Source organism: Hetaerina americana, unplaced genomic scaffold (assembly GCF_022747635.1).
Source record: "Hetaerina americana unplaced genomic scaffold, ioHetAmer1.1.p SCAF_5, whole genome shotgun sequence".
Classification (NCBI taxonomy): Eukaryota; Metazoa; Arthropoda; class Insecta; order Odonata; family Calopterygidae; genus Hetaerina; species Hetaerina americana.
The window spans coordinates 72,028,998-72,054,424 of NW_027287095.1; the positions used below are offsets into that span (position 1 = coordinate 72,028,998).

The window sequence follows — 25,427 nt, forward strand, 5'->3', positions numbered from 1 at the left end:
TACTACGTTTACCCAAAACGAAGGTTACGGGGTTTTTGAGAAATAGGAAGGCTAAGTTACATGTCAAAAGTGGAGGACGCAAACTAGAGCTACTGGATTAGTTAACCTACCTTGCCAGTTTTTTGGACCATGATGGTCAAGGAGCACGAGAATAAGAAATAACTTGGACGAATAAGCTTCCATAAGGAGGAGGGAATTGATGTAAGGGACGTTGAGTAATAATGTCACGAAAAGATGTGAAAACTTATACGGAGCGTACTTTTGCACCGCACGGAATCATTGCGGTTGAAGTAAGATGATAGCCAATTGGTAGGCTCGATAGATTGGGAGGCTTTTGAGATGTGGGTGAGTAGAAAGATGGGAAAGGTACGTAAAATGTTCGAAAAGATAAACGGATAAGTACTAAGTTTGTTGGGGAAGGAGAGAGAATTGTTGGGAGAAATCAAAAGGAGGCAGGAAAGATGGATAGGGTGCATTTTTATTTGACTGTGAAATATTGTACTAGATGGGAATATGTTAAGCATGAGAGGTAGGGGAGAGAAAGGATAGGCGTAATAGTCGGAATGCAGGAAAGTAGAATCTATACAAAACTGGAGAATAGTTCAATGTACTGAGAGGTGCCAGGTTGTGTCTTGTTAAGGCGTGGCTAAGATAAGTAGCTGCGCTCACTTTGTGTCGATTCAAAACCTACCTCTCACGGCAGAATTGCAAATAAAACTGCGTATGTCGATACATAAAAATTTACTTCAGAAAATGAACGCAGAGGGTATGAAAGCTCTAAAAGACAATAAATATTTAGAATGTGCGAAAGTTTTTCAATACCTCAAGAATAGGTACAAACTACATATACCTCCCCGCATTTTAAATTCCGCAGCTTTCAATAGAAAATTTATTGCCCTTATATTATTGTCATTTTTTATGTGCCCTTAACATTTAAGAGAAGAAAATGATCTCTTCTCTCGTGAAGGTTTAAGGTGCGAATAGAAATAATATTGGGAGGCTCCAACCAGGACATGGAATCCATAGTTCTCCATCTTTTCATGCTTTTCCCAGACGGACCGAAATGTATCTTCGAAGTGACAAAACGCAATGCTGACTGCTAATCACATCTGTGCGAGCGAATTCCGGATGGAATATGGTCACTTTATGCAACTTCGAAAAATGGTGTTGTCGTGAGGTCTTATATTGGCCCAAATATAAGTTTTGGAGGGTATCCATGAGCCTTTGGGCGTTGCAGAGGTTGGCGACCTAATCTGTATTCATGCATACCCTTGAGAGGCGTATCCACTCCAGTGCTGACGCAGTTTGTCGGAGGAGAGCGTTCTGAACCTGGCGCGAGTTCTGAAGGGAGATGAGAGAGATGACATTCGATGCGGTTCGCAACGAAATTCAACATTACTGGGCCCTCTCCGGCGGAATTCCGTGGGAAGGATCCGCAAAAATATTCCCCGCTACCTTATGCTTGCTTCTTCCGCTCCGTTTTCCCATGATATACGTATCCTTGTATTTTTCCGGTTTCCCTTGCTCCGAATTAATCTTTCATTTTCACGTCTTCGTATGAGAAAATCATCATGCCAAGTGAGGTAAAATGAAAGAATACTTTAGCAGACGAAATGATGACTTTACGGTGTTCTCATGGTGATGTTAGAAAATAATTCCCTCAGCATCGACCTTCTTCCGAATTACGCGGGCTCCAGAATTTAAGAAACTGGATTACTCCACCTCCTGTATCAATTGTCCTTGCCAGTTTAAAATATCCTGAGCAGTAACCTAATCTAATTAATTTTACAACCAACGTCGTAACCTTCGGGTTGACCGAATTCATTGTTCATGTTTAACCAGCCTTCTAGCAAGCAGTTTCTCGTTGCCACCGAAATCCATGCAATTTTCACATCCTAATTTTTGATCGTCGACCGTAATTGTCCACTAATTTACTTTCAACGTCTTAGCATGCTCATCAGGAACACGTTAAAAAAGAAAGAATAAACCTATGAAGTGTAAAATCACGAACGTACGTTATATTTCATTTTAACGTAAAAAATTCTATTGTTTTGTCTGACACCGAAGAATTTATCGTGTTAATTATTTCAATTGCCATTACACCACTCAAGTTGACAAAATTCTGTTTCAACAAATTATTTAATAATTAAATTTTATTATAAATATCGTCATATTCAAACAAGTATCGCACGTGGTAATAACACACGAAAATATACCATATTGAGTTTATATATTCAATTGTGTAATAAAATCTTAGATAAAAGAGTCGTGAATTAAAATCTCCTGTTCACTCGCGATCAATTAGCTGAAGATAAGCGTAAATAATACCACCGTTTCTTGTATTTTTATCTTAATCACATTTTCTGAGTTGGGTATGATAATTATGTTGCAATTAAAACGCACTTACCAAATAGCTCAATTATATTTACGAAACCGCCCGTCATACAGGCGTCCTGTACATTCGAGAAGTCGAATGGCCGACAGGAAACATACCAGAGTATCAGAACGCAAAGGTTCAGCGGACATGTCCGACACATACGCTAACCTGTCGACATGGCCTCATACGAATTGGGCAGCATGGCGACCATAAATGCGTGTACATACGTCGGTCGGAATGTTTCAGACGTAAATCGGCCATCACCCAGGATGCGGTGCCATCGTCCTTTGCAATTCAGAGTGCCCATACCGGCGCCGAGATAAACACCACAACCACAGTCGAAAGAGCTTAAAATTCGGAATGGTCTCACTAAGGGAATCCGATTGTGGGCTTGGATTTTTAATTGACCGATTATTTATAATACAGTATCTTGAAACTTGAATTTTTATGTGTGCTGTGTTGGTGTTGAGCCGTTTCCTGCAAAGAAAGCCACCGCACATAAAGTTTTGTCTCACCCCCGGACGAAAGGTGGGTGTCTTTTTCATACCCCGGCCACAGCCTAAGTAGTCGATGCATCTTGGAACGTTTTAAATTAAATTATTCTCTAAAATGTAAAATATCCGAACCCGAAGGGAAAATATCTAAATGATTATGCGGCGATAGCAAATTATTATAATTCAACATAATGTCCATAGTACGGAGTCCGAGTTCAAAATGTTAACCAATCATGTAGAATTAAGATTTTGATTCTAAGCAATATCCAAGTACATGCACTGTGATAATCACTGAATAGTAAAGAAATCTGCTTTCTCTCATAATAAAATCCACCGCACAATGAGAGTATTAATGTTTTGTACGTGCTCGATTCAGCATAGCAGAGGCAAACATCATGCATAGTTTGTGGTAATCAACAAATATTTTATAGATAAATCGCAGAATCTCGAGTCGAACCAAAGAGTCATTCCTTGGGTTATCGCAACTCCTTACGACAAAAATTTAGTAGACAACCATGTAAATTAATTCTCGTTGATTTCGTGACCAACGGACGACTGACCGCATCAACGCGAGCAGGGATGCAGTTGAGCCCTACGGTGCAGCGTTCGTTTCGGCCGCGGAATTGCCACACCATTCTACGCCAGCACCCCTCGCCGATAACGGGATAATGTTTATGGGATCAACATAACAGTTTCAGGTTTAACTTAGTGGCATTCCTTCATGAAGAGGGTAAAAAGAAACTTTACACTTCCACAATAAAGATTTAATATCTCACGACCAGGGTTTCGATGCTGCGCATCACCATCAGGATTTTCGGTCCGCCAAGGTAGGTCTTTTAAGGAGTGCAGACGTATAAAATCAATTAATTATGTTTCAATATTTCTGAGATTTCTCATTTCATCTGAGAATGCTAAAAATTCAATTTTCATTTCTTCTCTTAGCTCCAAGTTGTTGATAAAGGAAAACTCTATTGGAGAAGGTTCTTTTCACATACATTGACGACAGTAATTTTATGACCAATTAACAATTAATGAAATTTGAAAATCCCGTCGAATTTGAAAATAATTGCACAAATTTTGAGATCACAATACACCATCTGGAGTAGATAACTTTATACCTGGGGGACAGCAGGTATCAAAGTACTGTCGGGCATATCAGTGATTCCCTATGGGGATGCCACGATCACCATTCCCCCTAACCCCTTGGATCAACCCCTGTGAATACACTTCCCGAGTACTTCCAAGACCGAAACGAAGCCTAGATTTCATTAGTATTGAGATTTGCAGTACTAACGCAAAACTCAGTAAAATCACTTCTAGCAAAACGATGACATTGAATTAAAATCCTTTTTCCACTGTGGTTAAATCGTTTAACCATTGAAAAGATCATCTCCTGCGTTCAGCACCTCCGCCTTACGTTTTTATCGATGAGTATTACACTGAATATGTAACTATCGTATACGTGTGCACTGTAAAAAAAACAACTGCTAATGAATACTATCAAAGAATAAGTTAATTCTTTCGCGTGAATTGCATGAAGGTATAAATATTTGGCCACTGGGTAGTGAATCATCGCAGTGGTAGTATTAATAGCGATTCCAAAATTAAGAAATTTCAGGACTCAATTGATCGGTAGTGTGTGCCCTGAGGATGTATGAGAAAAAGAGGGGTATAATCTAGAGTCCAAGAAAAATAACTGTTGAACGCCTTAAGAAAGTGAATAAAAATTCATTGATAATATCAGGTACCCTGGGAAACTTCATGGAAGTAAAAATACGAGACCCATTGAGAGCCTAAAACTGTTAAATATTACGGAAATAAATTCGAGTGAAATATTCTAAAATAATTTGGGAGAGATGAGAGATCATTCTGTGGATATTTGCACATGCGTTTTGTACAGTTTTGATAACGACGTACGCCGTTTCAATTCGTAGAAATTTTACTTGCCTGAATTTTCGAGATAGAGAAACGCGTTAATATGCTTAGAAGGATACAGATTACGAACCCTCGTAAGATATAAAAATATCCTATCCGTCTTTAAATGGGGGAATGATGATAATGCGGTACTCTATCTTCTCACGAAGTAGATAACTCTTTTTTGCCAACATCTCCCCTGTTCCATAGGGTTCCTTACTAGGTTCCCTTCCCCTATTCCATACTAGGCTAGACGAGTTATGAACCCACATTCATGCGAGCTCAATTCACACTTGTATTTACAATGCACAAACTAAATACGGATCCAATATGGAGGAATATTCAGTCTATCTTCTCCAGTTGTAAGCATTCCAGGTCAAGCTAATTGTCCGCCACATCGATAATGTACTATTTTTATCAATAAAATAGCCATGATGTGGTACTGAAAAATAACTCATGGCGAATATATCCGTATGAAATTAGGAGAATGATAGCAAAATAATCCCCTCCCATGTGGTTAAACGGCCCTCAATCGTTCCTCCACAATTTGGACGTTTCTGTAACCTCCACAGACATCGGGCATCGCACGGAACGTCGCTGCCGCTGTAAATTTTGCACATCATTGGGTGTGCAAATCTTCGGAGGCAATTAATCGCGCACTGCTAGGGTAAAATGAGGGAATGAATAGAAAGAAAACCAAATATACTAATGTGCTGAAGATCGAGGATGAAATCAGATGTTGCGCTACTGGGACAGAAATAAGAGCCGACAGAACTCACATGGGAACCAGCATAGATTGCGATGGAAAAAGAATAGCGAACTTCAAGCTCGGCTAAAGAGGTCGTTAATTACGAAAGGGCAATGTCTTTGATCAAATGAGGTACAATAACGGAGGAGAAATTATTCCTATGAGGTTTTATGGATCAGTAGAAGTACGGACTATTTGTTAAGCCGACCGGAGAATAGTAGAAGGTGCAGGGGACGAGGGAAGATGATTGAAGAGTTGATGATCAAACGAACAGCAAGTTGCCACCCTGGAGAGATAGGTGGATAATCGTCTTTATTTTAGGGCGAGATTGAGACTGTGTAGTCTCTTCAACCGCCTAATCCCTGAGAGGAGAAAAGGAAAGGGCCATTTGGACCAAAATGCAGAGGAGAGTAACAAGATGAATTGGGCACGCCTTGAGAGGCAATGGATGTTTTTGGGAGCGTAGTAGAGGTCACAGTACAAGTCAAAAACCCCCAGAGATACTTATAATCAGGACGGATGGCTGTAAGAAACATAAAGCAAATTAAGGCCTCAGATGGAAATATTAATGATTTACGTACGTACATATGGTCTCGTACGGCTCCAGGCGCAGTAAAATCCGAAGTCCACCAATCTCTCTTTCTCCCTCTCTCTCTCATTTGCGACCGCGGATTGCACTGAGGAATGCGGAGAACTTCCCTGGGTTCCACTGGACACCATAGGAAACGACCAAACGGACTGTGGCGACGGTTTTACTTCACGTCGAAGAAAGATCGCCGTCATCTCGCGAACTCGCATTCGAATTCGTCATCTCACAACAGGGAATTGAACGCAAAATCACTTTTCGCGTGAACGATGAAAACCACGTCACTTCCACAATAACTTGTATCGAATATGTGCCTCAATCATATAAGTACGTGTCCTCGACTGAGTGAGTCAACTCATGCATATTTCGAGGGACTTCGCGAAAATAAAACGTGGGCGGCAGATGTACGGCGAGGATGAACGTAAAAAAATTAAGGTTAGATTTTGGGTTCGAAAATTCACGACGCGAAGAAAAAACAAATCAATCGTTTCATCGGACTCTCTATCTCTTTGTGGATTTTGAGGTCCATTCCGGGATCCAATCGCTTCACCCTTCTGATTCAACTCCCATAGTCCCTCATGTGAAGGGTCAGTGGATTTCCATCCTAAAATATTGTGGAATGGTCTTGATATGGTACAAAAATTATCGACAAAAGTTTACTCAAGGTGTTATAAACTTCCACAACTGAACTTGGAATCGTCACACCAAATTTCTCGTAGCGATCGCAGAAAGACATGATGAGTGGGAAGACGCGGTGGGAAATGAAATTTTTCCTATCGGGTTTCGCCCACACCCCATATAAAGGGTATCATTGTGGAAAAGCGGTAATTAATTCTTCACGTCCCTTCCCGAAAACGATGCGCTCTGTTTCATCCCCACGACCTCAAGCGCACCGCTCTCGGGAAGGGATGCATCGCGATCCGAGGTTAATTTCACGCATAGTTCGCGGTCGCGAAGGAACGTTTGAGTATCCGAGAACAACGAAACACCAAAATCTCCCGTCGCACACCATCACCCGAATCGAAGTCGCTCGCAGGTCACGCGGTCCAGATAACATCCCCCTCTCCCGCACTTTCCTTCCCCACTGCGATGGACGGCGCACTTTACACGAGGACACCGAAGTGCGAATGGGAGAAAAACCGGAAAGGGTTTAAACTTTATATAAATGGGACACACAAAAAGGAGGGGTTTTGGGGGGGAGAGGAAGGAGTGGCAGGGAGGAGGTGGGTTCAGAGGGTGACGGAATGGAGGAAAAAGAGGGGAGTTTCGGATGAGGCGAGAGAAGAGAGAGAAAATGTCCTACCTCCTTTTTTCCTTCCTACCCTGCTTCCTTCCTCCACCTCCCGGGGCGAAGACAGGAAGATTGGCCGGCCAGTCGTCACTCTGGTTGTCCCCCGTCCGCGGCCCGCGGACGGAGATCTCGAAGGCGCAGAGGGGGGTGGGGTATGGAGAGGGGTTGCAGGGGACGAGGAGCAGCGGAGAGAGTGTGTGTGTGTCTCTCAAAAGCTGGCCGCCGTTATAATTGTCGGCGGGGAGAGCGGAGAGCTGTTAGCGGCGGTCGTCCCCCAATTAGGATGCCGGGAATGTCGCGGGGCCTCTAAGAGGCGAGGATGCGAGGTGTCATCGGCGGCGGGGGAGAGACGGAATAGGCGGCGGAGGGATGCGGGAGGAGTGGGACAAGGAGTGAGGTATTTGGATCGGATCCTCTCTCCCCGCGCACACCCCCTGGATCGCCCCGCTTCCCTCTGAATGGTATCGGCACGAAACACTTCGGAATTGCGTCGACTTCCGCCAGCGTCCCGTGGGTTGGTGGAGTGGGGGAGGGTCGGTTTGACCTCGCGACGAAATAGTCCCGATGATCTCTGGGAGAACGAGGCGGCGGGGGAAAGGATAAACCCCCTTCTCACGCCTCCACAGCGCCCCCTCGTCTTGGAGATGAGGAGTTGAAGAGGGGTACTTCGCCTCAACACCCCGATCCCAATGGTTTCGCTGATGCCGCCTTTCCTCCAGCTAATTCGATGAAGACACCACTGTCGGCAGCGGAGTCTCCTTTAATTATTATTTTCTTTTATGCCCGTGCAAGCGTCTTGACGACGTCGCGGAAGGGTCTAATCAACCGTCCCCATGCCTCCACCTCGTTCGCGGCCACTTAATTTCTTTCTTCAGCCGACACAAGTACACAAATACGCGCAAGAACACACACAGAGCCACAAGCGATCACACGAAAGGAACCGCACACACGCGGAAATCGACGGGTCCCAGTTAAGGTCCCTGCGGAACGGCCGAACACGTGGACGACCAGGGCGGCGCGCGCGCGGCCGCGTCAGCGGTCACGATCACCAAAACCACGCGGCAGGAACCTCTTCCTACTCCCCTCTCGCTCGCGCGGCCCCCGGGACGGATTTTAAGCAAGCGACGATTTGGGCGCTCAACACCCGCTGGCGTCGGCGCGGAAGGAGATATGCCTCGGGAGAGGCCGTTCTCCTTAAGGAGAGCAAGCCAGCCAAGACCCTCTCTCTCTCTCTCTCTCTCCGCACCCCTCCGAGCTCCTTTTTCCCGCCCCCTCTCTCTCTCGGATAGGGGGTGAAGATGAGAGGAGGGGAGGGCAGGGTCGCCCTCTCTCTCGGCTCTGTAGCCAGCGTTCCAGGGTGGGATGAAGAGAGGGGGTGTGTAACCCCCACCACCTACATCCAAGTCATCCCTACGCCGCTCTTCTTCCTCAGAACCCCCCCACCTCCTCCCATCGCTCGTTCCACGCAAAGTTTCTCCCCCAATCCCTGCCACCCTCTCTCCCTTCCTTCTCCCTCTCCTCTTTTTGCATCTCCTCCCATTCCCATTCTAGGCCACCCCTCGATACGTTTATTTTTTCCTCTTCTCGTTTCTCTCTATCTCTCTCTTTTTCTCCTCCAACCCTTCACTCATCCGACTAATTCCGCCTCTCTTTCCGAGATGCCTTTTCCATATCCCTCTCTCTCCTTGTTCAACCCCCCTCCCACCCCCCACACCCTCGGTCGGAGATATGCACGCTGCTTCTCTACATTGGCAGCGGATAAACGTAGTAGTGCCTGCTTATCCCAGCGGTGTACGGTTCGAAAGATTGGCCCGTAGTTGTAGACATCCCGGCGTGGATAAAAATATTATTCGCGGCCGGGCTAGCTTGCAGTGCGAGGGGGGTTCCTCCGGGGGTCGAGGATGTCTGCGCCTACGTCCACGCCGAGCTCCGGCATGCCGGAACGACAAAGGGATTGCGAACATGATCCATTTGGAAACATAGGCCAGGGCGTAGAGTTGAAAAAAAAGTCTTCGGCTGTGGGCAACTCATCGGAATGGGTGATGGCTAAGAAGCAACGTTGCTGGACTTAATATCTCCTAATTAGAATTAAAATTGTATATTTTTTTCCATAGAGTGCTCATAAATGTATAGGTACTCTCAAACCCTCATTATGTCTCGATTTCGTATTCCGATGGCTAAGCATTCAAATTGCTACATGTAAGTTTTCAAAAAAGCTATTTGTTGTAAGAGGATTTTCTGTTACTTTTTTATAGAGTTTTATCAGTAATTTTGTTTGACCGCTTTTTTGATAAAACTTGCGCTTTTTTTAGAATCCGGGAAAAGTGAAATTTTGCAACGAGTTAACCTCTCCGAGCATTTGAAAATGAACAGGAAGTGAACTATTTTGGGTTAGGAATAGATATTATCGATAGTGGAAAAAACTATATGCATTGAAATATTCCAAAACTATCAATTTTTCCGAAAGGTATATACTGGAAAAATATATTTAACTCTAAGAGTGATATCTTAAAGACATCTCACAAGAATTAATGGACTTTGTCAATCAATCTACCAATTTATATTATTGAAAATAACTCAAACAAAATATTCAAGCATAAAAATGAATAAAATCATATAAATATTGATATTTATTTATTAAAGCCTCGTTCCCTAACACCCCCACCACACGCTCTTGTAGGGCATCGTGTACATGTTGAAGAATAGTGTAAGATTTTAATCGGTTAGCGAAGTTTTTATAAAGTCAATGAGCCATTTCGATAAAGCCTCGAAATCAGTTTCAAAAGAAAAACATATTAGGATATTAAATGACCAGCAAGCATGAATAATGCAATATTATAAGTATGTATCCTGTTTCTCATACCCATTTAATAGGTCATGTACTGCTATTTTGTGCGTCTCCACACCGAACAAAGGGAATAAAAGGGTCAGCGATGAAAAACTCAAGGCCTGCTGTCAACTCTCAGAGTAGGTTGCGGTGATTCGTACAACTTGCATAATCAGGATCACAGTTTAGACACTGTTTTCACGATTCACACTTACGCAATACCATGAATGCATTGAGCATTAAGCTAATGTAGAAACTCTGAGACGAGGATATGAAAGTAGTTAAGCCGTTATTTGGAAGGTTCTTGTAATTTATAATGATATACTGAAAATAAATATCTGAAAATATAAATAAATAATAGCAATAAATATTCCGTCAATATATATCTGAACAGCTAAACGTCAGAATTCCTATGCCAATGCCAGTCACCCATATTAATAGTTTTTCGTGGTTCTTGAGACTGATCGCAAAATTTGTTGAAAGTTTGTGATCCACAACTATATCTCGCTACTCACTGCCACTACCGTTTTTGTAATTTTGGAAAGTATTACGATGCATAGAAAGAATAATTGGGCTAAATTTTTTTATTGTAGAGCACAGAGTTTGCATGCTTCCTAGGTATGGCCGTGGAGGCAAGAGAATCGGCGTAGATGAGAGGGTTGTGATGATATGGGTACTTGCGGAGAAGAATGGAGAGGATAAGTTGGAGAGAGAGGAAGGCAAGCAAACGATGATGGAAGGAGAGATAGAGGAAGTAGTCGATGGAATTTGAAGAAGGCGGATAATGCAGTTGGGAAGAGGTGTTGGGATGCTGAGAGTTAAAATAGTCTTTTTTTTTATTCCGTAAAAGTAAGAAAGTTGAGTTTTTGGAAAGTTTATTGCAGAATATTAATGATAAATAATTCGTCTTTTCAGTAGTGCGAAATTCCCACTTCTCACATTATGGATCTAAAATGCCCGAAGACCTGTTTGTTCCCCATTCTCATTCATTTCTGCAATGGATAATTACGAGCTCCAATTACTCGTAACTCCAATAACATTTTAATAAATTATAGAATTACTCTGGAATTTGATACCTTGTGCCACGCAAGTTCAATATAATACTTGTGATTATACATTAAAATTTCAAAGTGGGTAATCAAGGAGGCATGCAGGTAAATAGGATAGCGCCACTAATTAATATGCAAGCATTGACGCACTTAAGTCCCAGATTCTATTAATAGGAATTCGGCAACAGGAATTTTTTTCTCACAAAACACTATCATGTTTTCATCCGAATACTTAATTGTCCTCGTAATTGGGATACAAGCAAAAATATGTATGAATCAAAGAAAATGTTTGTCTTCAATTGTCATAAAAATGTTGAACCACATAATTATGACGAAAGAATTTTTGAAAGCGTGTATAAATTATAATTCTGAGAAATATAAATCAAGTTTCGGTGGTCCTTGTTAAATTATAGTCCCATATGTAATTATTGTAACTCATAGATATGCAAATATGTTTAAAAAGGATAGGCACAATTATGTAATACAAGAGTACATGTATATGAAATCGTTTGCGTTTAATGAGTTATCGATATTTTCGGAAAATAATATCGTCAGTTGCGATTCATCGGGGACTAAATACATCAATATTTTATGTATCGTAAAAAATGTTCCAAAATCCGTACATAGGCATATTTTTACTATCCCTAACTAGGCGCTACTAGTCTGGAAAATTTCATATATGTATTTGGTATTTTTTAACTTCTGAACATTGACAGTCTTTTAGTATGTACGGATGACATGAGCATTGGTGATTATGCCAGCCATTAACATACGATATGACAGATTGAAACAGTGCTAATTTTAAGGTAAAGGTATTTATTTTTTCAAAACCTGGCGAGGTAAATGTTAATGTGATTTGCACATTGACTGACTGCATCATTTTCATGAGTATGCACCTTCAACTTTGAAGAATATCCTATTTTTTATGGTAAAACTTACTTCCTCCTTCGTAAGGCATGAATTGCTGCATAGGGTATTACCAAGTCTTCAATAACTATGCCGAATCGTCAATTAAGATTTTATATCAAGTCACTATGGATGGTGGAAGGTTGATGTCAATTATTTCGACTGGTTATAAGAGTTTCCATTGCTGAACTTCGTCGGTCTTCGGACCCTTTTGCTCCATACACCGCCAAATTAGAAAATTAGAGCCTCATCTCAGGATACTATATGTGTTTAATTAGGATTTCAAAAACGCTTTCCGCGTTTTGTTCAAATCAATGCAAAACATTTTCCTAAATTCCGAATTCTGTCCGGTAAAGCTCGATAATTTGTGCATATCACCCGGTAATAAAAGCCCACCCCGCAAAAGGTGAATATAGAATGAATAACTGATCGTAGCACTTTTCCACTTGTTAAAATTTTATTTCACGATCGGGTTTCGATGCGTTACATCATCATTAGGTATTACATCGAAAACCGATCGTAAAATAAAAATTTTATCAAGTGGAAAAGTGCTACGATCAGTTATTCATTATGTTCGACTTCCACCTTCCACATCACGCCTGAAGCTACTCAATTTTTGAATACAGAACACAGAGATATTTAACCTACATTGGTACTGTTTTCTGGTCTCAGAATTGAGGAAAGGCATTCATTAGTCCATTGTAGCGTGGCGGTGACTCTCACGAGAAAGCTGATTCGTCTTACAGTATGTTTATTATCACGAAGTTAAGGGTCCTGGTGTCTACACAATCAGGGATTGCCTCCGGGCTCCAAAGGAGATACTATATCTTTGAACCGCTTTATTATCTGATGAAAGCTGGCTGTTGATTGAGTTGAACCCGTCCTTGTACGACTTAAGTTGATGAAAAATTTGATAGCCACTTTATTCACTCTTGCGTATTTTTGTTTAATTTCTCAATATAAGCAGAATGTTTTGTGTAAGTAAACACCTTTTTTTTTGCAGCTTTCGAACTGTTTGTTGGTGCTTATTATGGTTTTTGGTGATTAAAGTTGGGAACATTTCGTGTCGTTGGTAACGCTTTAAGAAATACATGCCAAGAAGCGAAACGAAGGGTTTGTGTTTTACACTTGTCTTCACCTTGCTAAGGTTATTGGGCTAGAGGGACATCATACGAAGACAAAACAGTCGAGGCACGTGTAGAATTGACTAGTGAAGTGTAATAATGAAGATTTGAAGTATATATCTGGCTGATTTTTCATCAACAAACATTATCCCAGCTATTTTTTAATGAGCTTGTTGTATAAAAGATAACATTCGGGGACCTCCCTCACCCTTAAGAAAAATTGCCGTTTTGCCGGTAAATAGGTGTGGTAGTTGGCCAAGAAATGATCCAAGAAAAAATATTCCCTCAAAGAGTTTTTCTCGAGCAGTCACCTGAGCGGTTCCTCAGAAAACGAAGTAATACTATTGAAATTCTGCCAAACGGGTAGTCATTCATGCGACAAAGTGAATCAATATATGTCTTTAATAAGATACAAGAGCCATTCAAATAGGTTGTGGTAACATTACCATGAGGGTGATTCTCTTTTGGGTGAATTAACGTACGTTAATTCACCCTAAAGAGAATTACGTTAATTAAACTCGCATAGCGGTTTCTATTGAAGTGAGGGATTAACCTGAGGTAGGGATCATACATAGGTCCTTCCCGACGCGTTAAAGGTTTCGCAAATGTAAAAGTTTAGCTATTTATAATCCGTAATTTTAAAAAACTGTCCTCAGGCTGATGGAAGCCCTTCTCTTTCTCTTAATTCCATTTGAATCCTCAAGGTGACTGCAATCATTGCCGGGGTGCTCAATTGCTTGGTTTAGATCAAAGGTAGATTGCCCTGTGGGAAGCACAGTAGTGTAATCGGGAGTGCGCAATCCTCCGCAATACCCATTTCTCCGTCATGTTTAATCTCGCTCTCGTTCTGAATGTACCTATCGGGAGGAGATTTCTCTGACTACGACGCTCTTTGTTTCCCTCGTAAGACATGGCGAAAAACGATCGGAGATATCTCAAGCCCAACTCCAGATTAATCCCTCTCCGCTCCCTTTCCCTCCTCCTCTTAACCTAGGGCGCCCCGTCGCTTTATCGAGGGGTGCGTTTGAGCGCAGAGGGCGTGGCCTGATTGCGGGAAGGAGGGATGGGCGATGGATAACGTGAGATTTGCATACGCTTGGACGCAAAGATGGAGAGAGAGAGAGAGTTGGTGAGACGAAAAGCTCAAGGAAGAGGGAAGGGGAGAGGTGCACTCTCCCGGGAGGAAAGAATGTGGGAGGAGCATCAGGCATCGGCTCCTCCCCACTCTCTCAGTGGGCGGGAAGTCGGAACCCTTGGTAAGCCACTCCACGCCCGGCGTTCCCGGTGGGTGGGTCGTGAGGGTGGAGAGCGGACCCAATCATCGGCTCCGTCGGATCATTCATCAGCGCCCACGAGTGCTGGGGAGAGGGGAGCGTGGGCATCGGGTTGTTGGTGTCGGGCGGGGGTGAGAGAGATAGGGATGTGGGGGGGGGGGGGGTTCGTTACAGGGGGTGGGGGTGAGGTTATTTTTTTTCCATCTGGTCCATTGCCAAGCCAGTCGAGGGATGTTCGGGGGAAGCATTTGGTTTGTGAGTTCTGAGTGTGCGCGTTTTAAATTGAGCGAAGAAGGAAATGGGGAAGGATGTTAATAGGAAGAGTAGGGGGTGGTTTTGTGTGTGTGTGTATGTGTGCGTGTTTAAGATGGAGTGGCATCTCTCTCCCTTCCTCTGCTTGCCTCCTCCTCTCTCTGCTCGGATGAATGAACGGTAAGAGAGTTCGGGAATGGGCCATATAGTATACTTTCTATTTCGGTTCTGGGGTTAGGACTGCGTGTGAATTCACTTAACACGTAAGCTCGTGGTTACAACTATTCACAGGCAGTGAAAGGGGCGTTTTGTCTGGCCAAACGGTGACCGGCCTCTATCAAATCACATAGTTAACCAGCCAGCAAAATGTCCAACTTCGAGCTGACGTTTAAGTTGAAGATTGTTTTGGGTACCCACCACAATCCCCGTTCGACTTCACCGAAGTGAACCCGCATTGTCTACGACAGTGTAGCCACCATTTGTTGGGCAGTATACCGATAAATATTGAACGACAATCCATAAAATGTTTGGTTCAAACGGTTTTAGCACTGAAGTATGTTCAATCCGAGTTGATGATGGTCATAATTGAAACTATGATAAGTGAGATGATGGTAATACTTAGATATTATTCGAGTAACGATAAGCTTCGCGATTTTTTTTTCAGTTTCAGAATTAATTTGCTGTAAATAATAATGAAATCAGATTTAGCACCAACAAATTTCACATTTATCCAGTTCAGTTCGGCATAGCTAAGTTAAGCTAATACGATTTACGAAATTCCGGTTCTATCCGGATATCTATATAGTTATTATTAAAGTGAAAGAATTTTAGGAAGAATAAAAACTAAAGGGAAGGAAAGAAAAGAAATCAGTCTATCCGGTAACGCGCCTGCATAGTAACGCAATGCCTCAGGTTCGAATCCTCGACTCGGACATTATATTTGTCTAAATGCTGTTGCTTCCTGCTTAAGGTAATCACAAGTGTGGGGTTAGCCGAATTCCAAAGGAAAAAGTGCCGCAAGAAGTGTGCAAAAAGGACACGTAATTGTGTCAGAGTTTCATTTCATCTCACCTTTTTGGGAAGAAGGGTTAAGAAAAATGGGTAGGCTACGAGATTGATAGATAGTAAAACCCACCGATCGGTTTTAGTTGTGCTTTTGGGCAGGTCTGGTCATGGCGGTCCTCCAGGTCTTCCGATACAGTGCCAGTCCCTTGGTGGTGTTGTACCTTCCTCCAAGTGTAATTGTATACATCATCAGGTACATTCTTCTTCCGCTATCCTCCTCCTCCTCCCATTTATCATTCACTCAACCGCCATCTTCAGCAGGCAATTCATTCTCATCCAGTGTCTCGGCCAATTCCTTTTCCATCCGGTATTCCCAAATAACTTCCTCTCTTCCCTCCATTTCCTCAGCTTTTCCTCATTTCTAAGTCTGTCCTTCCATATTTCTCCGCATTCCGAACGTTTATAAACTCCAAGACACTGTGGGAGATGCGGCAGTAGTAACTTTTAACGGAGCCATACGCTAATATGTATTTCAATGCAACAAACGCAATGCAATGTTTATTAACTCCTTTCATCTCTATTCCTTAATGCCCATTGCAGTGCTTTAACGATTGCTGTGATGCCCATAATATTCAGATGAGCTCTCCGACTGATTCAAAAGTGTGTGTACGAAGATTCCGCGAATTTCTCCGCAAATACTCAGGCTGAGCTGATATCTCGTTCTCTATTCTTCCCTTCGAAATATTCCCCTTCTTAAGTGCGCGCTTACATATCTTTCAACGTCCCCTTCGCGGCCGGAAGGCGTCCGATGACCCTCTTCCCCTACTCCTCGCCTACCACGGCGATTCCAGTTGCGTGCACCTTTTTGACCGTGTCAAATCTTCGCCCTTCCGTTTGGCTTTAATTTTGGTGAAGCCACTGGAATCAGGCAAATAAGGCGAGCATAAGAAAGGGGGGGGGAGTAGTCCTTAAATTCTGTGAGGCCAGTTCTGCATTTTTGTTACCCTGTCTTAGTAAGGAACCGTAAACTGTTCATCGCCCTTCCTCTGTAAATATCAGCGCTATCATTGACACCTTTCGCATGGGTGCATTTTTCTTTTTCGAAAAAGATTGAACTGTTTGACCATGAAGCTTTCACAAGGAGAAGGAAATTGATGACATGGACGTTGAGTAAAGAGGTTAAGGAACGGCTCCCCAAAACTTTAAAACGTATGGAGAGTGGTTGTGTACGGACAGCGAGGAAGCATGGTCATTGAAACAAGATGATAGGCGTGGATTGGAAGATTTTGAAATGTTAGTGTAGAGAAGGATGGAAAAAAATGAAATCAGCAGAAAGGAAAACAAAATTTTAAGTATGCTGGGGGAGGAGATGGTTGAGAGAAATCCAAAGAAAGCAAGAATGATGGAATCAGAGCGTTCTGATTGGTAATGGGATGGTGAAGACTGTGGTAAAGAGGAGGACGTCAGGGAAATAAGGAAGGGGTATGAAAAGAAGGGTCATGTTGGACGGAATGAAGGGAGGAAGGAAGCATGCGGAATTGAGGAAGGACGTATTGTAGTGTTGAATGTCACGCTGTGCTTAGTTACGAAAGGCAAAATGTATTGCTGTACCGCTGTACAGGATATGTCTAACCAAAACCTACCTCAAATAATAGAATGCCAATAATAATAAAACTGTTTTATGAAACCTTTTTCGCCACGATTCTCTTCCAATCACTCGTCACTTAAAGTAGTTGACTGTACAGAAAAAGTTCACTGTACTATAGGAGAATAATTTGAGGACAGATGAATAGGGCAGAACGGAATCAGTCAACTGTCGTAATCGATTGATACCATAACAATAAATATGGAAAATATCATGGAATGTCTGGTTCCTACGATAAGATATACCTTCCTGGGAGGCAGCTTATTTTTTGATATCGCAGGCATACATACATGGAATGAAATGGAACAAACGTTTAGAAAACCTATTCATGCATTTATGAACTACAAATAATTCCGAAGACAGTCTCTTTAGTGAGTCGTATTTACACATTATCCCCTTGGATGATCGCGAGGGCAACTGAAATTCTTTTTTCACGAACGATGGCTGAAAATGCAGTGATAAACCTTACGAAGGAGTCCTAAATCCCATCCTCCCACTCTCCCTTAATGAAACTTAATGAAATGTCATTACCCTGCCCTTACACCTCCCAAAAAACCCCTAACTTGATTACAGGACAGCCCCTAGACAAGCGCCACGCTTCATAGTGCGTGCTTGCGGACGCGCGCAGAGGTATCCGTGGTGATGGGGCGCCCGCCCGGTTGCTTGTGCGCCATTTGCCCGGCAGCTGACGCCTCATGCCTTCCCCCGGGCACGGTAGCAATCGAGAGCCACTTCAAGGAAGTTAAAGTGAGCGTGTTAAGTTGGTCACTGGCGAAAGACAAAATTTCTCCTCAAATCATCTATTACGTTTGGGGCCTATCGGTGGTCTTCTTTAACGGAGGCCTTCTTCAACAGGACATCCCTGCGAAGTGACACTGCTAGTTTGGGAGATTGTGACCTGTTTTTGGTCACTGTCGAGGAAGTAGTTTCCCGTAAACAATTAAAGAGAGTTAGTGCCCCTTCCCTTTGGTATTTCTGGTGTGTTTTTTCCTACGCGAGGCGATTACTGACGTATGAGCCAGGAATTCCCATAAAAATCTACGTAGGATGGTGTATCAGTTTCCCTGATATACTCTACGCGATCGATAGTGGCATTAATATTACGGCCTTAGGAGTGTTTGCCCATTATTAGGCTAAGAATTAAAATAGGTGTGCTCCCTAGGTAGAGTAAGTGCCGTTTTTTATAGTTTTCATCGGTAAATCTTCCCACAGGACATCATGAATTCGTAATTTGTGTCATCATCGTCAGTATTTCAATCCTAGGATCGGTCAGCAGCTGATATCTTTCCATTCTACTATATTTGAATGCAAATTAAGGTTGTATACTCTAGGGAGAATAATGTGGTAGTTTCCTGTTGCCTTCCACATCGCAGTAACGCGGCCGATATCGTGAACTTCACTCTCGCCCGCAGCTGTGGCAGCTGATACCGTGCCGACCCACTCGGTCTGCGTTACCAGTGCCTAATGGTGAAACTTCAGCCTTTCACCTTGGATTCAGGGTAGTTTTTTAGTTAGAGTCTATTTTTCTCGTTCTGAAATACCATTGTTGTTATTTGTGTATTATTGTCTTTGTTTTATTTCTTATTTGAGAGATGTACATATCAGATGAGTCTGAGTCGTAAGCACAATTATCAGACAGCAGACATCTGCAAATATTCTTAGAGGGCATTCTATTGCACTTGGTTGTCTATGAAGAAGCCCACATACTTAAACGTTCCCAGCAATAGATTTAGTCCATTTCTAATAAACACACCGCAAAACAAACAGATGTCTGGCGATATAATAATTTTATATTTTTACAATTTTAAGTTAGCCGGGACAATTTTGGCGCTGTGCTAATAGCAGTTGCAAGGTGATGAGTTTTTTTTATTTTTTTTATTTGCGTATTTTTCATAACTTTGTCATCCATAAAATACTTGCTCTCATTCACGGAGTGTTACAAGAAATTTACGCTCCATATTTTTATCCAAACGAGGAACTCTCTGAAATTCCCCTGCGTCCAAGTAGTTATTTGACATCCCTCTTTTCACTGCTTTTGTATTTTTCCCTTAGCCTTCCTCTTGTTATGAGACTATCCCTCCTTCCCCATTTGAAATATTCATGTCCACAACCAATCCGTATTAAAAAATAATTTCCATAGAACCAACGGGAGATTTTGAAAATCCCTTGGAGTCCCCGAAGGACCATGAAATATCATGTTTAAAATATTAATAGATTGATTCGAATAAAGTTATTCATTGCATGTCAAACACTTTGGCGTTACCAACATCTCTCACGCTCACATGAAACTTCTTGTTTTGTACACATGTCATCACAATATCCGGGGTAAGCCTTAAAGAGGCTTGCTTTTATTAAACGGTTCTTAGGAAAATGTAATGAAAATGTAAAAGAGATACCTTACTTCGTTTTAGTTCGGCCAGATTTGGAATGTCGGGCAAGTAATTGGAATCTGTGGGAGGAACAGTCAAATGAAATCCTGGAAAAAGTTCAGAGAAACTCTGCTAGGTTAATAAAAACTTTGTTGTAATTTTCCACAGTTAAAACTTTATTTCGACCATGGTTTCGATACACTGTATCATCATCAGGTCTGATGATGATACAGTGTATCGAAACCATGGTCGAAATAAAGTTTTAATTGTGGAAAGTTACAACAAAGTTTTTATCATGTCTCGATTCCACAACATCACGCCTGACTCTTCACTTTTCTCTGCTAGGTTTGCAAAAATTGCAACGAGAAGTACCAAAAATCGTTACCAAAGGTAATTTTGACAAAGTTGTGAGAAAATCGGCCTCTGTCAATTAATTCAATGGATAAACGTAGAAAATTACCAAATATTTTTCAGTCATCATGCATACTTGTATGTAACTTCCATAAAGACGCAGCGCCTGCAATTGATTCTATAAGAAAAATATTTCTGTGAACTTCGAATTTCAGATCACGTGAGACCTCGTGCATTCAGGTTGGCCACAGAGGATCCATCAAAGTGATCCGCGAACACAAATCATACCATGAACCCTTTCACTTATTTTGGAGACTTGGAATTTTCTTTCCAAAAAGGAAGCACTGTTGCTTTGCGTGCGAGGTTTAGTTTTGCCGGTATTGAGTTCATCCAACGAAGATGTTCCCATACGCTGTTCACCTCTCCGAATAAGTTGGAATAATCCCGCGCATGCACATTTCCCTTTGGGATTGGATTTCTTTAAATCAAGCGGTGGGGATATCCGTCTTTTCTTTCTGTTTCTGTTCAACTAGGCTGAAAGTGCGCTTCTGCAGAAGTTGGTTAAAATAAAAAAGCGAGTCAAAAAAAGCCTTAATAGCTATTTCACCATTAAGTGTTGAATTTAATGTTAATCCTTTATTCCGTGGTTTACTTTCCCACTAAACATCTTTTCTGCTATTTTTCGTTAAAGTGGTGCGCTCTCGGCTTGCGGCCATCTACGTTCCCGTGTTTCACCTAAATGTCGGAAAAGCACGTGGCGCTGCACAGGAGACCATTTTGAGACTTCGGCGTCAGTAGTTTGAAAACCTCACGAAAAGTAGGAAAGATTGTTTAGTGAGGAAAGGTCAGCGGGAGGATACTGTTCAGTCGCTGTCAGCGCACATGATTCGAGAACTTCAGTGAATCACAGTTGTCAGTCGTCCGGTCGTGGCTCAAGTGAAAGATAAGTCAAGCAGGACTCTGAAGCAAGCAAAGCAAGAACGATGTTTATCATTTTCCCACTGATCTCATGATTACCATATAAGGTAAGATTAACAAGTAGTAGGACTGAATTAATTTAAATTTTTTCATTGAACTAATCGGTACAAATCCTTAGTAGTCCTCGAAATGGCAGCCTGGTGCTTCGACACAACCCACATAACACGACTCCCAATGCTTGTACGCCTTATAGAACTCACTTATCGAGATCCCCCTCAGAGATGCCGTCACGGCCCCTTGGACGTCTTCTATGGAGCTACATCGGTTTCCTTGAGGTCTCGCTTGAGCCGAGGAAAGAGGAAGAAATTTGGGTTTTCTTGGACACAGTTCCAAATTTCCTGGGAAATTTGCATCACTCGCAGATGCCGCAACAGTAACTTTTGACGGAGTCATCCGCTAATATGAATTCAATGCAACAATTTGTCAACAAAATGTCAGAGTTTAAGAGTACACCTCAATAGCTTAACTGGCTAAAACACTCGGCCGGCCATCGAGGGATCCGGGCTCGAATCTAGGTCAAGGCGAATGATTTTTACAATCAGACGAATGTTGGTCCGCCGGTCGGAGCTGAAAAGAAAAGAAATGAAGAGGTTTTCCATCATGATGAGAAGAGGGTTCGCAATTGTTAATCGTATTTTTATTGCACTTGTTTATCGTTGATATTCACCTTGCAAATAAGCTTAGAGTGGTTAATTAGAACCGCAAGGCAAATCGGCCACCATTGATGTCCAGAGAGAATAAAAATGACCAGTTTAACATCTCTGTCGGGGCGAGATTGAGACTTTATAGTCCTCCCACCGAACCCTTGTACATTAGATTGAAGATAATAACAAACACCCATGCCCTAGGTGGAGGAAAACCCACCTAGACAGGAATCGAAGCCACGACATTTGTGTTGGCCGGCGAGAGTCTCACCCTGCCGCCCGGCCGAGATGGCAAGGATGAGGTAAAGCAAAGGAAATGGAAAATCCTAAACCCACAAGTATTCACACATGATTTCGTAGAATTACCCAGAGTATAAAAAATTAAAATACATTAGTTTCCAATCCGTATTTTATCCCAAAAGCTCGTTTTCTTCGTTTCCTTGATTTTACCGCAATGTTTCTCGATTGATAAAACCTTTATTGATTTGGTTAGTCTCCCAGTGATATCTATGGCAACGAAGCAACTGTTACGGCATTTCAGATAAACAAGATGGTGTGTTTCAGGAACGGAGGTAAGGAACAGTAATGGAGATGAGTGGGGAAGAGTTAGGAAGAAAGAAGGAATTAAGGACGACGTGATGGCAGTAAGGAAGTGTGAAAAACTGAAGAATGAAATAATTTAGAGGATAACTGAGGAAGTTCGCGGGATATCTAATGCAAAATTATCGCCAGGACCTTCCGAAAACATTATTTTCAACAGGTATATTTCTCAGGATGATGACCACTGCATATCCCTGATCCCGGCACGCATCTTCGCGAGGCGTTAACAGCCACCGAGCGGAAGCCCCTCGATATCGCAAGTCGATCGATACCCAATCCGCCAATCGTCGCCGGGCGCCAATTAGCACCTCCTTGGGGCCCCTTCCATCTCGCTCGTCCCCCTCCCCCCCTATGTCCCTCTCCCGATCCGCCTCTCAGCCATCGACACCTTCTCCATCCCGAACCATTACGGCCCAGATGCGATGCAGATCGCCTTGCGTAACCTCGCCCGCACGCTCTGCGAACTTGCCCCAAGTCTCGCGTCGCGGTGCGCGTTGGTTTCAACTCGCGCGATGCAACCGTCCTTGTCTTAGGTAGAGCGTGCAATTCCACTCTCGCTCCTGACTCTAATCTGTTTTCTCGGGGCGAGTCGTGAAGGCTTCAAGACACTTAAGGGATTAACTACACATACGAGCGTGCGAAAACTATTTGCCTAAGGGAATGGTGGCGGGAAAGAATAAATTCCTTTGCGGAGATGAATGTAGGTGGGATGACCTAGAGCTCGAGAGAAAAATCATCTTCGAATCGCAATTAGAGTTTATTGTATTTCCTTGCTAGAAAAGGAAAGGCTATAAAGATGAAAACAGGTTATTTTGATTGGCGATTGGATACAGACGATTGTGTTAGAGGGGAGGACGTTAGGCAAACGAAGAAGAGGAAGGAATAAGACAGGTGTGTTGGATGATATGACGGGAGGGAGGAAGTATACATAATTGAAGAGGGGCTCATTGTAGTGTTGAATAGTGTTGTAGGTTACACTTTGATACGAGAGGCAGAACAGATTGTTGCACCGCTGTATATGGATATGCCTCTAAAGGAGATATCTAAAACCTGCCTTAAATAAGAGAATTACAGCATTAATGTGAAGTTGTACCTCTGGTGCGCATATTTTTTTTCATTTTTGTGTTTATAACTATTTAGGCTTTTTCCTTATCATTCGACTTGCTTCTTGAAAATCTTTAAACCAAGTGAACTATTACGAAATACTTAAAATCATATTGGAAAAACCATGTGTAAGAGCGACGATGCTATTAGCATATTTCGATGTAGATGTGTCAACTATGAATTTTTTTAAGGAGCCTCTTCTCCTCTATACTTACCCAACACTTTGATTGTATACGAAAACTATAAAATAGAGCTCAGCGGACCGTAAACTCTAATATATGACTTTTTAGGAGGCGTGAGCTTCAGCACAACGGCGCTCATGCTTACAACGTAGCTCGGACGAAATGCCCCGTTGAGCGAGGTTTGCATCGCTTTAATTTCTTCATGATATAAAAGTTTGCTCCTAACCCAGTTTGGAGTAATGGCTGCACCGTTTTGCGAATGGGAGATTTTTCAATGAAATTCTTTTGTAGTTTTCTTAGGGTTGGCGACCGATAGCTAAGGTCATTTGCGCCATTAGGGATGGATGGGAAGGAGGGGTCGCACCATCCCCGACAGTGCGCATTGCATGCACAGTACGTACTTATGGAGCAATTGTTGTTACCATGGGCAGCAGTAAAATTGACACACATGCTTTGAACGAATTTTTTCGCGATCTCTCAGAGCCCCATAAGTGAAAGTCAAAACCATGGTCGAAGGGAACTTATAATCCAATCCAAGCCCATTCGATAATGATCGTAAAAGCTATAAACATGGGGGGGGGGGATCTCCAATGGCAAGTAAACCCTTTGAGCAAGTAATTAATATACTCGAAGTGCGAGACTCATGAAAAGCATGCCTACATCCTTGCCATAAAGAGTAGACGAGAAGGAATTCGAGAAGTTTGATCGTCTCCAGAATTTGCTACCCCTGAACATGATGCTTCCTCCCGCACTCGTTCCTTTTAGAGACCGACTTCTACCGCCATTTATGTTGCCAATTTTTTGCCTGTTAATCGCAAGTCCTCGGTAGTATAGTGGTCAGTATCCCCGCCTGTCACGCGGGAGACCGGGGTTCGATTCCCCGCCGGGGAGAATTTTTTTCCCACTCAAAAATCAGTATTCAAGTGTTTGCTGTCCGTTTGGTGACTGAAGTAATTGAGATATGCGAGTAATGAATTTTTTTGTGCGAGCTGTGCCGGTTTAATCTTTCCCTTGTAGGAATTCAGTCAAAGTGAGTGAGTCTGTAAGAGCACATAATTTAAGACGAGTCTGGAATATATATTTCTCTGAAAGTGAAAAGTTTACACTACCAGGAGCACATAAGACAAAATTGCGTTGCTGCAGAATAATGAGTTAGCATGAATGGGTGGAGCGTATCTTCAATGGGAAAGCTCCGTGAAGACTAGAAATAAGTTGTGTGGAAAAAAGATGTCTGTTACAGATGGTGGTTTAGGATGAATATTAAAAGGTTACACCAACTCTAAAGTGTATTAACTTGCTGAATACGAGAAAAAAAAGGAAAATTATTGGGAGAACCACAAATCAAGTCGAGGAATTGGATGAATGCAGCTGACAAGGATCGATGTACAGAATCATGACGAAATGAATATCCTAGCTGAGGATGGAATTAAGAGTATACCAATATTAGAGTTCAACTGGTGTTAATGGATTAGTAACTTATTATCATTAAACAAAGCGCTATGAAGACTTCTTACTGGTAATTGCGTTTGTAAAGCGATTAGTGGGCCGCACAGAACACTCGATTGCATTAAAACGACCTAACGACCTGTGCTCATTTCATTGTAACAATCGATGAACTAGGTTTGGATACTGACAAGTAGAAAGTCAATATAAATTCGATAGCTATAAAAAAATATGCTCTCGATAACAAGGGTACTCAGGGAGGGT

The 25,427-nt window shown here is 42.4% G+C and overlaps 1 protein-coding gene and 1 non-coding gene across 2 annotated transcripts in view; one reads left to right on the plus strand and one right to left on the minus strand.

The window, feature by feature from the left end:
* Positions 1–8,075, minus strand: part of org-1 (T-box transcription factor 1) — a 96,195-nt gene extending 88,120 nt beyond the window's left edge. Inside the window, exon 1 of the mRNA XM_071592531.1 lies at positions 7,423–8,075. The gene's annotated coding sequence lies outside the window, so the exon portion shown is untranslated. The remainder of the gene's footprint in view (positions 1–7,422) is intronic.
* A 16,464-nt stretch (positions 8,076–24,539) lies between these two features.
* TRNAD-GUC (transfer RNA aspartic acid (anticodon GUC)) lies at positions 24,540–24,611 on the plus strand. The gene has a single exon. It is a non-coding gene; the product is annotated as a tRNA-Asp (tRNA).
* The last annotated feature ends 816 nt before the right edge of the window (positions 24,612–25,427 follow it).